We start from the raw sequence: 13,901 nt of genomic DNA, 5'->3' as shown, positions 1-13,901 counted from the left end.
TGTGGGCACTGCCATCTTTGAGGGTGGGACAGTCAATTAGCATATTCCCTCCTTATTGGCTGTGGGTGCCGCCATCTTTGAGGGCAGGGCAGTCTATTAGCATATTCCCTCCTTATTGGCTGTGGCACCACCATCTTTGTGAACGGCATAAGGGTCAATTAGCATATTCCCTCTTTATTAGATAGGATAGTCACTATGATGTATATTAGGACCCCAGAAGTTATTTACCTTACAACTGAAAGGTTGCACCCTTTGACCAACATCTCCCCATTTTCCCCACACCTAAACCCTGGCAACCCCATTCTACTCAATCGTTCTGAGTTTTACTTTTTGCCTTTAGGAATATTTGGTTGTTATTTTTCCATCATAGAGTACTCTATTATATTTATGCCTACTATACACCTTAAAATCAACTTAATAGAATTCTTACCATTTGCAACAGCATGGATGGAACTGGAGAGCATTATGCTAAGCGAAATAAGCCAGTCAGAGAAAGATAAATTTCACATGATCTCTCATTTGTGAAATATAATGAACAACATAAACTAATGAACAAAAATAGAACCAGAGTCATAGAAGCATCAAATAGACTGTCCAACCTATGAGGGAAGGTGTGGGGTGAGGGGGTAAGAGATCAACCAAAGGGCTTGTATGCATGCATATGAGCATAACCAATGGACACAGATGGGCGGGGGGTGAGGGGGAAAGGGCATATGCTGGGGGGTGGGAGCGGTTGGTAAGAGGTCAATGGGAGAAAAAGGAGACTTATGTAATACTTTAAACAATAAAGAATTTAAATTTAAAAAATAAATGAAATGAAATGAAATGAAAAAAACAACTTTAATAAGCACATGTGACTGTATAAAAAAAATCATGATTACTTTATAACTTAATATGGTCTATTAAAATACAACATCTTTACCCAAAATATTTTTCCTGGAAAACTCAGAGAGAAATACTCTGAGAAAAGAACATGAATGTGCCTGGCTAAAGATTTGGAAAGCGCAGAATATCATATCCTCCTAAAATTCAAAACATACAATACCATATTAAAAATAAATCCTCTAGCAGTGACCCTTTTGGTTGTGATAGTGGTTATTCAAATCTACATGTCTTGGTCAATTCGCGCTGCTCTAATAATCTACTATAGATTAGGCAGCTTAGAGACAACAGATTTTTTTCACAGTTCTGGAGACTGGGAGGTCCAGGATCAAGGTGCCAGCAGAGGTCTAGTAAAGGCCTGCTTCCTGGTTCCGAGGTGGCATTTTTCCTCTGTAACCCCAAATGGGGAAAGAAGGTAAGGGAGTTCTCTTGAGCCTCCTTGATAAGGGGACTAATCCCATTCATAAGGCTATGCCCTTATGATCTAATCACCTCCCAAAGATCCCCCACCTTAGGAGTTAGGTTTCAACATAAGTATTTTATCAGGACACATTCAGACCATAGCACTTAGAACATATCCTAGAATTATACACAAAGACATAAGAAAATGAATGCATGTAAGAAAAAAATCATGAAAATGGAGTAAGATCTGTAGTCTAGTTAATTGCATGGTGCCAATCAATGACCTGGCTTCCACAGTGCACTATAGTTTTTTAAGATATCACCATTGAGGGAGCTGAATGAAGGGCATATAGAACCTCTGTGTAGCATTTTACAACTTGTTTTAGTTTATAATTATTGCAAAATAAAACGTTTTTTAAATCAAATCCTAAGGTCTACACCAATTATTTTTTATATGAATTCCTTTGGATTTTTCTAAATTCCTCTAGATTACAAAAATATAGGCATTGTAGAGGAGTAATTAAATAGAGTATTGTAGAGGAATAATTAGTTAATATAGTGTTGTTACTTTTCACATTGACAGATTACTCAAGGTCCATAACTATATGCTGTTCTTCACAAGGAATGGAATGAGGTAAAATGACCCAAAATGGAATTCTTCACACACACACACACACACACACACACACACACACACACTTCCTCTTTCTCCCGTCTTCCTTTCTCTCAATAAATGCCTCTCCCCCATCACCTAGTTGCTAAGGCCAGACTTTTTGACTCCTCTTTTCCTCGGTTTCTACATCTAATCTATTCTGCAGCCTTCCTGATTAATACCTCCAAACTACCTCAAGTCTACATTTCCAACATATGTAAAGGGAAATGAGAATTCAAAGGAGACTGAGACAATACATCCTGACAGATGGGAGAAAAATCAAGAGAGTCTGCAAACATAGAAAAAAAGAAAGAAAGAAGATTCAGGGATTCAGGAAAAAGATTGGTCAATAGTGTCAAGTGCTACTAGAATATGGAGAAAAGAAGGAAGGACCCTGTCCCTTGGATGCAGAGAAGAAGAGAGGTGATCCCTTTATTTAGATGATCTTTTATAGAGTAAGTCCAGACTTCAGTGGTCTGAAGAATGGATTAGAAGTAAGAAAGTGTAGATAAAAAAAATATAGCTCTAGCTGGTATGGCTCAGTGGATAGATGATGTTTCTCTGTCTCTCCTCCTCCCTTCCACTCTCTCTAAAAATCAATGGGAAAATGTCCTGAGGTGAGGATTAACAACAACAAAATAATAATAATAAAGATAATAAATGTAAAAAGTTCTATGAGCCCTCGCTGGTTTGGCTCAGTGGATAGAGCGTCGGCCTGGGGACTAAAAGGTTCCAGGTTCGATTCCGGTCAAGGCATGTGCCTGGGTTGTGGGCTCGATCCCCAGTCGGGAGCGTGCAGGAGGCAGCCAATCAATGATTATCTCTCATCATTGATGTTTCTCTCTCCCTCTCCCTTCCTCTCTGAAATCAATAAAAATATATATTTTTTAAATCCTATCAAAAAGTTTGGCTGTGAAAGAAGAGATAGACTTTAAGATTTTAAAAATTATCCTAGTAAGAAGTCATATTGCTATTCTTTCATAATATCACTCATTTTGTAATTAATTTAGTACTCTAAAAGCATATTTAGTAACTCAGAACTATGGTATTTTGTGCCACGCCAGCACGACCAAGCGTGATCCTGAGTGGGGGGGTGAAAGGATTAAGGAAAGACAGACAAGAGAATGAAAGCTGGGTCTGGGTGGGACGCTGCTCCCTGATGAGGAGACAACGACAGCACCCACAAGCCCTGTCTTTATTTTATAGCAGATGCCACGAGGCAAAGTAGGGGCGTGATCACGTTGTTTACAGCATTCTCGGGAGTTTCATCCTCACTTAACTACATGCACCCTCCACAAGGCACGTGGGGTTACGTGTTTGGACCATAGGTTCAAGCTTACAACTATAGCTGTTGGCTATAATTGTGCTGGGAGGGCCCTGCCCTCCAGCTGGGACTTGCACGTGGCAATGAGAGGAACCTGTCCTTTCATTAGTCCGAGGTTTGAACCTGGCCAAAACACCTGCGCGCCCCACAGTATTTATTACCAAAATTAGTTAAAACTAAGAAAAATCAAAACCTTCCTCCTGCAGACTTGAGCAAGGGCAGCAAGAAATTAGAGAATGCAGTAACAGAAAGCTGCATTTACTGATAACTTTATAAATTAAGATTAACTTTTTATTTAGCATTTAAAATACATGACTTAAATATCCATGGTGTTTGGGAATCAGCTAAAATTCTCCAAACCCCCATAATTAAAATTTAATAGGTCACATAATGGTTATTCTTGGAACTATTCCATATTTCTCTATCTCCTGCTTTTTTCCCCTTCCACCCTACCCTCCCTTCCACTATCTCTAGTCCTGTATTTTCTTTTTTATTTATTCATGTGGAAAAGTTCTTAATTGCAGGTACTTCAAATTCTATTATTCGGCTAAATATTTCTGAATATCTACAGTGTTAAAAGTATTGTTTGTTACCCTAACCGGTTTGGCTCAGTAGATAGAGCATCAGCCTGCAGACTGAAGGGTCCTAGTTTCGATTCTCCCGCGGGCTGGATACGGCCCGTTTGAAATGGATAAAACTAAAAAAAAAAAAAAAAAACCCGTACCCTTTTATGTAATGATGTTTACTTTGAATTTATATTAGTTCACACAAACACTCCATCCATGCTTTTGTTCCGGCCCTCCGGTCCGGTTTAAGAACCCATTGTGGCCCTCGAGTCAAAAAGTTTGCCCACCCCTGGAGTGGGACAAACGCAGGTGACCAGGAGTCAGCAATAATGGCCTGGTACTTCAATGTCCAGACGGCTGAGCTAAACCGGAACACATGAACACCACCCCTGGAGTGGGACAAACGCAGGTGACCAGGAGTCGGCAATAATGGCCTGGTACTTCAATGTCCAGACAGCTGAGCCAAAGCGGAACACATGAACATCCAAGACAGAATTATTATGCAATCACACAAGGTTTATTTACCTATTCCTAGTGGGTCCTAGGCTCCAGCAAAGGACACCCAGCGATGCACACCGAAAGATGGACGACGAAGATGGAGACAGACAGGCGGCCGCAGTTGGTTCAGGCTCACACAGCAGAGCAGTCAATCAGGGGCTTGTCTCATGGAGCGATATGGAGTCCTCCTCTCATCAGGCAGGAGACGTCCACTGAAGAAAATCTGGTGCTTGTATAGCCAGTAGTAAACAACTGGTATCTTATCAGTGTGGGCCAGACCTGTGCCTTATGCTAGGAGCAGGGTGTTTACGCTTTAAGGGCTTAGGGCATTCACATCAAGATAGTGGGACGTTCACCACATTTTGGAAGTTACATAGTATTGGGTTCTTCACATAGAAAACATTTCACACAGTAATCATTTCACACAATAATTATTTCCACACATTAGAGGGGTTTCCTTATGACCATAGCATTATTATAACAGGCACATACCTCAGTTGCAGGCTCAATCCCTGGCCTTGGTCCAAGCACGTGCAGGAAGCAACCAATCAATGTGTCTCTCTCACACTGATGTTTCTTTCTCTGTCTCTCCCCGTCCCTCCCACTCTTTCTAAAAAACAATGGAAAACTATCCTCAGGTGAGGATTAACAAACAAAAAAAGTCCTGTTTGGTGCTATGAAAGCTAAAGCATGAGTGTGCTATCATATGCCCCTTGTAATTAATATTTGCAATATTGTCATTTATAAGAAAAAGGTATATTTGGTCAGATGACCAAAATATATTTCTCATATATGTTCAGTTTTTGTCCATGGCTCCTGGCTCACAGCTTCCAAAACCCTTGGAATTTCCCAAATGATGAGAGCGATAAAGGTGTCTTTTGTTATGTTAACGAAGTGACCTTTGGAAAGCACCTAGAGCAGTGGTTCTCAACCTTAGCTGCACATTAGAATCACCTGGGAATCCTGATTTCTGGGCCTCATCCTCCGGAAATTCTGTCTCTTTGTTACTAATATTTTGGCCCCACCCCATAACAAAGAAACAGAATTTCCGGAGGATAAGGGCCAGAAATCAGGATTTTACAAAGATTCCCAGGTGATTCTAATGTGCAGCCAAGATTAAGAACCACTGACCTAGAGTCAGGGGCTGGTTTCCAGGGGAGCCAACAACAGGATTAGAGGGTTGGAAGTTATAGCCCACTAGGAGGAGGGGCTGGAGATTGTGTTCAGTCACCAATGGTCAATGATTTAATCATTGAAGTACTCTAATCATTGAAGCCTCCATCAAAACCCCAAGGAAAGGTTCAGAGAGCTTCCAGGTTGGTGACTCCACGGAGGTGCAGAAGTAGCTCACTGGAGAGGGCATGGGAGCTCCACACACTTTCCCCATATCTTCCCCTGTGAATCCATTACATGGGACTGTTACTGAGTTATTTTCTTTTATAATAGACCAATAATTTACAGTTTCCTGAGTTCTGTGAGCTGCTCTAGCAAATTGATCTAACCCAAGAGGGGTCTAGGGAACCTCTGATATATAGCCAGTCAGAGTAATAGGTAACAGCCTGGGCTTTTGACTGAGGTCTGAAGTGGGGTATGAAAGTGAGGAGGGTAGTCTTGTAGGACTGAACCCCTTAGCCTGTGGGATGTGATGCTATTTCCCGGTAGATGGTGCCAGAATTGAATTGAATTGTAAGACACCCAGCAGGTGTCCGAGAATTGCTTGGTGGTGGGGAACCCCACACACACATTGGCAAACAGAACAGTTAGGATCTAAATAAATTAACTGAAGTTCTGGAGGGAACCTGACAATGGACCTAAAATATAAATATTCTTTTCATTCAAAAAATAATTTTGGAATCTGCCAGATTGTCTACTCTATGCCAAGCTCTACAGATACTGAAAATTAAAAAGGACAAAATCCCTGTCTTTCAGGAACCTGTTTCTCATTGCTTCTGATAAGCAGAGTAGAGAAAAAATGAAGGGCAGGGGTGATATTAGAAGTGAGCAATGGACTCTCAGAAGCTAATGAGAAAAATGACACAAACCTAGTTTGAATTCCCCAAGAACAGAGAAAATATCCTTTCCAGTGTGCTTCTTTAAAATGAAAGTGAAAAATAAAAACCTTCGAAACATGAGATTTACTTGCCAGTTTACCAAATTATCTTATATGCGTTAATAACTTCTCCTGTTCCTTATTATCTGTTAACCAGTTCCTAAGACAACAAAATGTATGATAACCTGCAGAGAAGAAAATTACACTAAAACTGGAAAGTCAACCCCTTTAAGAAAAAAAATGTTTTCACTCATTTGGAATGCCAATACTCTTAATGCACAACTTCATTATTTATTATTAATAATAATAAATATATAGTTAAGAGCCTATACAATACACTAGGTACATTAGTCGGATAGCATTTATCATAAATATGAAGGTAGATGATTGAGATAGATGATAAATAGATATCAAATATAGAAAAAGAGAGTCTAGCAGCGGTTCTCAACCTGTGGGTTGTGAACAATGAAAATACATCCTGCATATCACATATTTACATTATGATTCACAACAGTAGCAAAATTACAGTTATGAAGTAGCAACAAAAATAATTTTATGGTTGGGGGTCACCAAAACATGAGGAACTGTATTAAAGGGTCGCGGCATTAGGAAGGTTGAGAACCACTGGATGGTATAGGGTAGAAATTTTCATAAATGTACGTTGATGATATAGTAAGTCAAGACCAACAATAAAAGCAATTGGTTCATAGTGCAAGCTAATATAACAAAATACTAAATTGTGTATGGTAGACTCTAAGTCAGGAACGGAAAATTCCCAGCTCAAGTGCCACCACCTGGCCCGGCCTCAGCCATGCACACATTCACAGCTGATCCCAGCTTTGTTCCCATTAGGTCCAAAAAGTGGCCTCAAAAATCCCTGGCAGAATCTCTCCAGCCATCATTATTAGGTGATTTCAGCTGGTATTCAAGAGGAGCTCTATTTGCCATCACTGCTATAATAGAGTGTATTAAAACAAACAAAAAACAGTGAGTGAACTAGCCTAGAATGGATGGCAATCCAGTCTTCCCACCTGTAAGTGAAGGCCCAGAGGCAGGAATGCTGAGAGTGGAGGGTAAATGTTGGGGGCTTAGCCATTCATACTGGGCCCACAGGACAGGAAGCAGGAGCTGGGAAAGCCATCAACATGCTAGACTTCAAACACCAGGTAAAGCAGTGAATTTATTCATTCCGCAATATTTATTGAGTGTGTGCTACCACCTGCAAAAGTCCCAATTTTTGCTCCTAAGAAGTTGTGAAGGGGGATGGTTGGGGAGATGTTGTAAAACTTGGCAAGGCACTTAATGTCCCTGGGTCTTAGTAAAATTGTGCCAGAATTGAATTGAATTGTGTTGGCTTCTTAAGACTGCTGCAATCAAGTACTACAAATTGGGTAGCTTAAAACAGCAGACATTCATTGTCTCATAGTTCTGAAGCCTACAAGTCGGAAATCAAGGCTTTAACGAGGCCATGCTCACCTCTGAAACCTGTAGAAGACTCCATCCTTGCCTCTTTCCAGCTTCTGGTGGTTTGCTGGTGATCTTTGGCATTCCTTGGCTTGCAGCAGCCTAAATCCAATCTCTGCCTTGGTTGTCACATGGAATTCCCTTGTGTGTCTCTGTCTTCATATGGACATTTTCTTATAATCTTATAAGGACACCATTCTTACTGCATTAGTAGTCCATCCTACTCTAGTGTGACACTATTTAACCAGTTACACCTGCAAAAATTCTATTTCCAAATAGGGTCACATTCACAGGTACTGAGGGTGTTAGGACTTCAATATATCTTTTGGGAAATACAATTAAATCTGTAACAGGATCTCACCTAGAAAACCTTTTATCTCCACTCCGGTGCACGAAATTCATGCACTGGGAGGAGTGGGGGTCCCTCAGCCCAGCCTGTGCCCTCTTGCAGTCCGGGAGCCCTCGGGGGATCTCTGACTGATGGCTTAGGAGCAGGTCTAAGCCGGCAATCGGACAGCCTTAGCACTGCTGCAGAGGCAGAGAGGCTCCCGCCACCACTGCTATGCTTTCCAGCCATGAGCCCGGCTTCACCAGTATGGCTGCTCTGCCCCATAGGAACTCCAGTTGGTCTACTTTCTTAAATTGTGACATTAACAGCCCAGTGTAACATCCTGAAACATGCAGGCTATGCTAGAACTAACCCTCCCTTGTTCAGAAACTGGGAGTATTTGCTCTCTTGTCACTCAGTCATACCTGTTTAACCACCAGGTCTTTTTCATGTATTTTGCCACTTAAAGTCTCTCTCATCCTGAACTCATGCAGTTTTCTGATCTTTCAGAGTATTGGGATAACATCAAAGAGAATAAAGGCCAACTACCAGTCAGAATGGAGAATCATCCAAAGTTCTCTCATCACTCCTCCACCTTAGAGACATGACCTACCAGCAGAACCGGCAGAAGAGAGAAAGTTTTGAGTCACAGTTTATGTGAGACCAAGAGAAAACTGAAGGCAAAAGGGGAGACTTGGCACTTGCTGAATTCTAAGAGAAAGTAACTGATAGGAAAAGTGAAGATGGTAGGAATTTTAGAATGAAGAACAAAGGTAAAAGATGGAGGGGGAGGGGGCAGAGAAAAGGGAGATGGCCTAAAGAAAGCCATGAGAATCCACCCACGAGTTTCTCTGCTAACATAGGAAAGGTCCTTGTGGGGACACTGCAAAGGTCTGGGAGGTGATGCCTCATGTTCCTGTACAGCCAGATAAGACAATGTAATTAGATCAATGGGGACACAAAACCCTCACTTCTGAATCCCTATAATCTGGGTTTATCAGCAGTAACTTTGAATAAATTATTACTTGGCCCTAACCAGTTTGGCTCAGTGGATAGAGTGTTGGCCTGCAAACCAAAGGGTCCCAGGTTCGATTCTGGTCAAGGGCACATATCTTGGTTGCAGGCTCCTCCCTGGCCTGCACCCTGGTAGAGGCTCATGCAGGAAACAACCAATCGATATGTTTTCTCTCACATCAACGTTTCTCTCTGTCTTTCCTTCTCCCTTCTACTCTCCCTAAAAATCAATGGAAAAATATCCTCGCGTGAGGATTTAAAAATAAATAAAATAAAAATATTTCTTTTAAAAAAAATTATTACTTGAACCTTCTTCAAGGTCCCATTTGTGAATCACCTTAGCAGATATGATGAACCAAGCAGTAGCAGGAAGGAGAAGAAAAGCCATCCCCCTAAGCCAGTGGTCGGCAAACTGTGGCTCGCGAGCCACATGCGGCTCTTTGGCCCCTTGAGTGTGGCTCTTCCACAAAATACCGACTTCTGCACATGGGCCACGAAGTTTCAATCGCACTGTATGTGCGCGCCCGCATGTGGTATTTTGTGAAAGAGCCACACTCAAGGGGCCAAAGAGCCACATGTGGCTCGAGAGCCGCAGTTTGCCAACCACTGCCCTAAGCCAAGCACCATCTCTGGTCCATTGTGAGCATGAGAGATAATGTCAGAACAGGCTCTGGACATCAAAGGGCCCAACCAGAGGCAACAACTCAGCAGGAGGATAGGAGAGTTCCCTTCCTTCCCACCCAAAGTTATGCATACACGACGCATAAAGAACTTAGACAATATCCACTCACATACACAGATATAAAGTTGCAGCCATAATTTAAGTACCTAATGTGTACCAGATTCTGCAAACCTGCCCAAGGCCACACTCTTGGTAGAGGTATTGGGATCTCTGAAGGGAATGCAATAAGCAGTATCCTTCATCCTCATTTGGTATAAAAAGTCAACAGATGAAGGAACCAGAATATTCACTCTATTGCTCCAAAAGACTGAGTTGGAGGGCACGGCCTGGTGTGAGAACACAGAGTGCCTGCCCACTGAAGCCTGGACTTCCTCACCCATCCCAGGCAGCACTGGGCCCAGCAAGACCTAGGTCAGCACAAGGGAGCGGAGGAGGATGGCAGTGTGGGACCAAGAAGGATAAGCAGAGAGATGCATTCACTGTCACCAGTTCATTCTTCGTAACTTGACAATTCAGAAAAGGACTCTGCCCTGGCTGGTGTTGCTCAGTGGTAGAGTGTCAGCCCGCACATCTAAGGGGTGCAGGTCGATCCCAGGTCCTGGTCAGGGTGCATGTGGGAGGCAACTGATTGATGTGTCATTCTCACATTGATGTTTCTCTCTCTCCCTCACCCTGCCCCCTTCCACTCTCTCAGAAAAAAATAAATAAGTGGAAAATATATCTTCAGGCAAGGATTAACCAAAAAAAAAAAGCGGGGGGCGGGGGGTGGGGGGCCCTGTCTCCTTTGGGGTGGAGTGCGTTAAGGGAAAGAAAGAACCTAAGAACATTTAGGGGAAATTCCACCTCACATACACCTGAGGGGAAGAGGCTCTCCCCTCTGATAAGAGGCAGAGCCAAGATTTGAGCCCAGGCCTGCCTGGCACCAAAGCCCACACTCTTAACCACCATGGTATCTGTATACAAATGTGTCTAGTGAGCTATTGGCAGGGTAGGCTAGCAGGAGTCCATTATTCTTGAGGACTTTGAAAAAATTAAGAGAGAGAGATTGATGGTGTATGTCAGGAAAATAAGTATATTGGAAAGGCAGGATCTGTACCCCCACGGCATGGGCCCGGCCTCCTGGACTTGGGTCTGACCAGAGAGAGAATGAGAGACACAGCCAGAGACAGACTGTAAACAGAAACGGAAAGAAGAGTTTCTATTAAAAACTCTGTGAGTGCCCCAGCCGGTTTGGCGCAGTGGATAGAGCATTGGCCTTTGGACCCTTTCAATTCCAGTCAACGGTACATACCGCGGTTACAGGCTCAACCCCTGACCCTGGTCATCCCAACAGGAGGCAACCAACGATGTCTCTGTCTCTCTCTCTCTCTCTCTTTCTCCCCATCCCCTCCCTCCCCTCCCTTCCACTTTTTCTAAAAAATGAAACAAAACAAACAATAAAACCTCTGTGAGACCCAAGGCACAAGAAGCCACACTCAATCTAAGGCATAAAGTCTAGCATGGAGTCTGGGAGAGGAAACTCCCCACTTCAGTGTGGAAATCAGTGTGGAAATCAGTGTGGCTCTGGAGCAATGAGGACTCCAGAGAACGCGGCTCTTCCTTGGTCCCCTGACACCGTGGCAGTGGCAGTGGAGGGAGAGCTGGGCACAGGACTAATGCGAACGTGTGTACAGGCCGCTCAGCTACAGAGAAGATGGCAATGCCAGGTGTATCCGTTAGGAATAAGGTATCTGCATGTAACATCAATTTTTTAAATCGGTGTATTAGTTTTATCTTGCTGTGTAACAAGTCACCACAAACTTTGTGGTTTCAAATAACACACATTGCTGATTTCACAGTTCCTGTGGGTCAAGAGCCTGAGCGCCTAGCGGGTTCTCTGCTTAGGATCTCCTGTGGCTCCAATCAAAGCACCAGCTGGGCTGCAGCCTCACTGAGGACCCACTTTCGTGGGCAGAACTCAGTTCCTTACCGCTACAGGGCTTCTTGCTGGCTGTACACTAGCAGCTGCCTTCGGCTTCTAAAGGCTGATCTCAGGTCCTTGCTGCATGAGCCTCCCAACATAGCAGCCACGACACGGCAGTTCGTGTCTTCAAAGCCAGAGAAGGCAGGAGGGACTCCAGCAGGAGGGGCACTATAATCTTACATAGGTCCCGTCACCTTTGCCATACTCTGCCGGCTACACGAAAGTCACATGTCACACGCACAGTCAAGGGTGAGGATCCATAATAGCATGAAAACCATTACATATTCCAGTGGTTCCAAGACTGAAATGATCTTCAGAATCACCTAGAAACTTAAAATCTCAGATTCAGAACCCACTCCTACACCTGCTAAATTAGACTTTCTGGAAGTAAACCCAAGGTTTTTTTGTTAAACCAAGTTCTTTATGAGAGTCTGATGGTGAACCAAGTTTAGAAGCTACCATTATAGACATTTTCAGTAAGTAATAACTACACCTTTTCCCAGTCTCCAAACTACGTTTCCTAGAGTTGAGATATAGATTTATTTTTTAATCTAAATATCTGTCCAGTGACTCTAATGACTCTATTATTGTGTAAAAATGGCATTAAATTAATCATATTAAATTAATTGATATTATTAGGTGATTACAAACCCCACTCCAACACCAAACACAAAGAATGAGGAAGGAAGTGAAGGGGGTTCGTGATCAAGTCTCCTTCACCTCACTCATGTCAAACTCTTGTCACACAATAATGCCAACTCTAACCTATCCTCAGACAACCCACTTCTCACAACAAAACATGTTTACAGATGTGCTATAGACATGACTTAAGGTAAAATAAAAAGAACACTGATAATAGATGGGCATTTTAATTTTTTACTGATAAACCATGATTTTTATTGTATACATAGTAGAGTACCATTAACAATAACATAACATTGAAAATTTAAACTTTCAGAATTACCTTGATCGATATATAAAGCTTTAGTTTTGGGAAAAAGAATGCTTCACTTCAACAGTATGTGTCACATATGCAAAACAGCTTCTCAAAATAGATTTATGGACAAAATTTTATAAACCTTCCTGTGTTCATAAGAAATTGACTCTACCACATCAACTGCAACCTCCTAAAAATCCAAAACATAAAGGCTTGAGGGACCATGATAGGGCTATATTTTATTGAAGCTATTAAAGCTAAATCTCAAAGAAGAGTGGTAAACTGTGGCCTCGTGACAACATGAGATAGAATTCTTCTTAAATATGTGGCTACATATATCAATATCATCCCTATTCCAGAGACATACACACATGCACACCCAGCATCCCTTGACGTGAGAAACTCAGAAATCATCTAGAAAATATCTATTTTCCTGTGTTAGAATAATAATGGACGTCAAAATGACAACATTCTATGGAATGTTGCAATGTGGCACTGTCTTTGGGTGAGGCACACCAAAACAAAACTCATTGGCTAGAAATAATTTTGAAACAAGCCTACTCCCACTGCTATGGACTTAATTAAAAAATGTAGAGTTAATATTTAGTTTCCTGAAGTAAAACAACAGACCTCTATTCAAACTAGTGGTAAAAATAATTGCAACTCCAATTACTCCCAATGTAACAAGATACTTAACATAAATATCATTCGAATAGAAAATAGAAAAATTTTAAGTTCCTATAAGTATTATGCTTTACTAGAAGTTGAAAACAAAGGAAAGTGAAGACTATGTTCTTCTGTTTAACAGAAGCCTCTATGGAGAGTATAAAAGGTTCTGAAGCTTATCCAAGAGTGAATCCACTTACTATAAGTGTCTCAGATTTACAATGTGCAAGAAAATGATGCACCCAAGGATAAATATACAATGGCACCTGGACCCATAGTAGCCACTTGGCAAGCTCAAAATATCTATTGTTCTTAAGTTAAGAAACCTTGTCAAGGCGGTTTTTACAACATATTTTTATAGAAATCAGTATTAAACTTCAATAACTCAAATTATAAAAAGTAAGGCTGTTACAAATAACTCCAGATTATATACCAACAGGTTAATAAGATGGCTTCTTTTTTAAAGATGGCCC

General features: G+C 41.8%; 1 long non-coding RNA gene across 1 annotated transcript in view; it reads right to left on the bottom strand.

Annotated features, from left to right (window-relative positions):
• Nucleotides 1–4,834, bottom strand: part of LOC106725274 — a 16,104-nt gene extending 11,270 nt beyond the window's left edge. Inside the window, exons 1-2 of the long non-coding RNA XR_001361139.1 lie at nt 4,817–4,834; nt 4,352–4,553 (exon numbers count right to left, since the gene is read on the bottom strand). This is a non-coding gene — a long non-coding RNA (uncharacterized LOC106725274). The remainder of the gene's footprint in view (nt 1–4,351; nt 4,554–4,816) is intronic.
• Between the last annotated feature and the right edge of the window lie 9,067 nt (nt 4,835–13,901).

Source organism: Myotis brandtii, unplaced genomic scaffold (assembly GCF_000412655.1).
Source record: "Myotis brandtii unplaced genomic scaffold, ASM41265v1 scaffold151, whole genome shotgun sequence".
Taxonomy (NCBI): domain Eukaryota; kingdom Metazoa; phylum Chordata; class Mammalia; order Chiroptera; family Vespertilionidae; genus Myotis; species Myotis brandtii.
The sequence above is the reverse complement of the archived record's forward strand: the minus strand, read 5'-3'. Positions and strand labels throughout refer to the sequence as shown.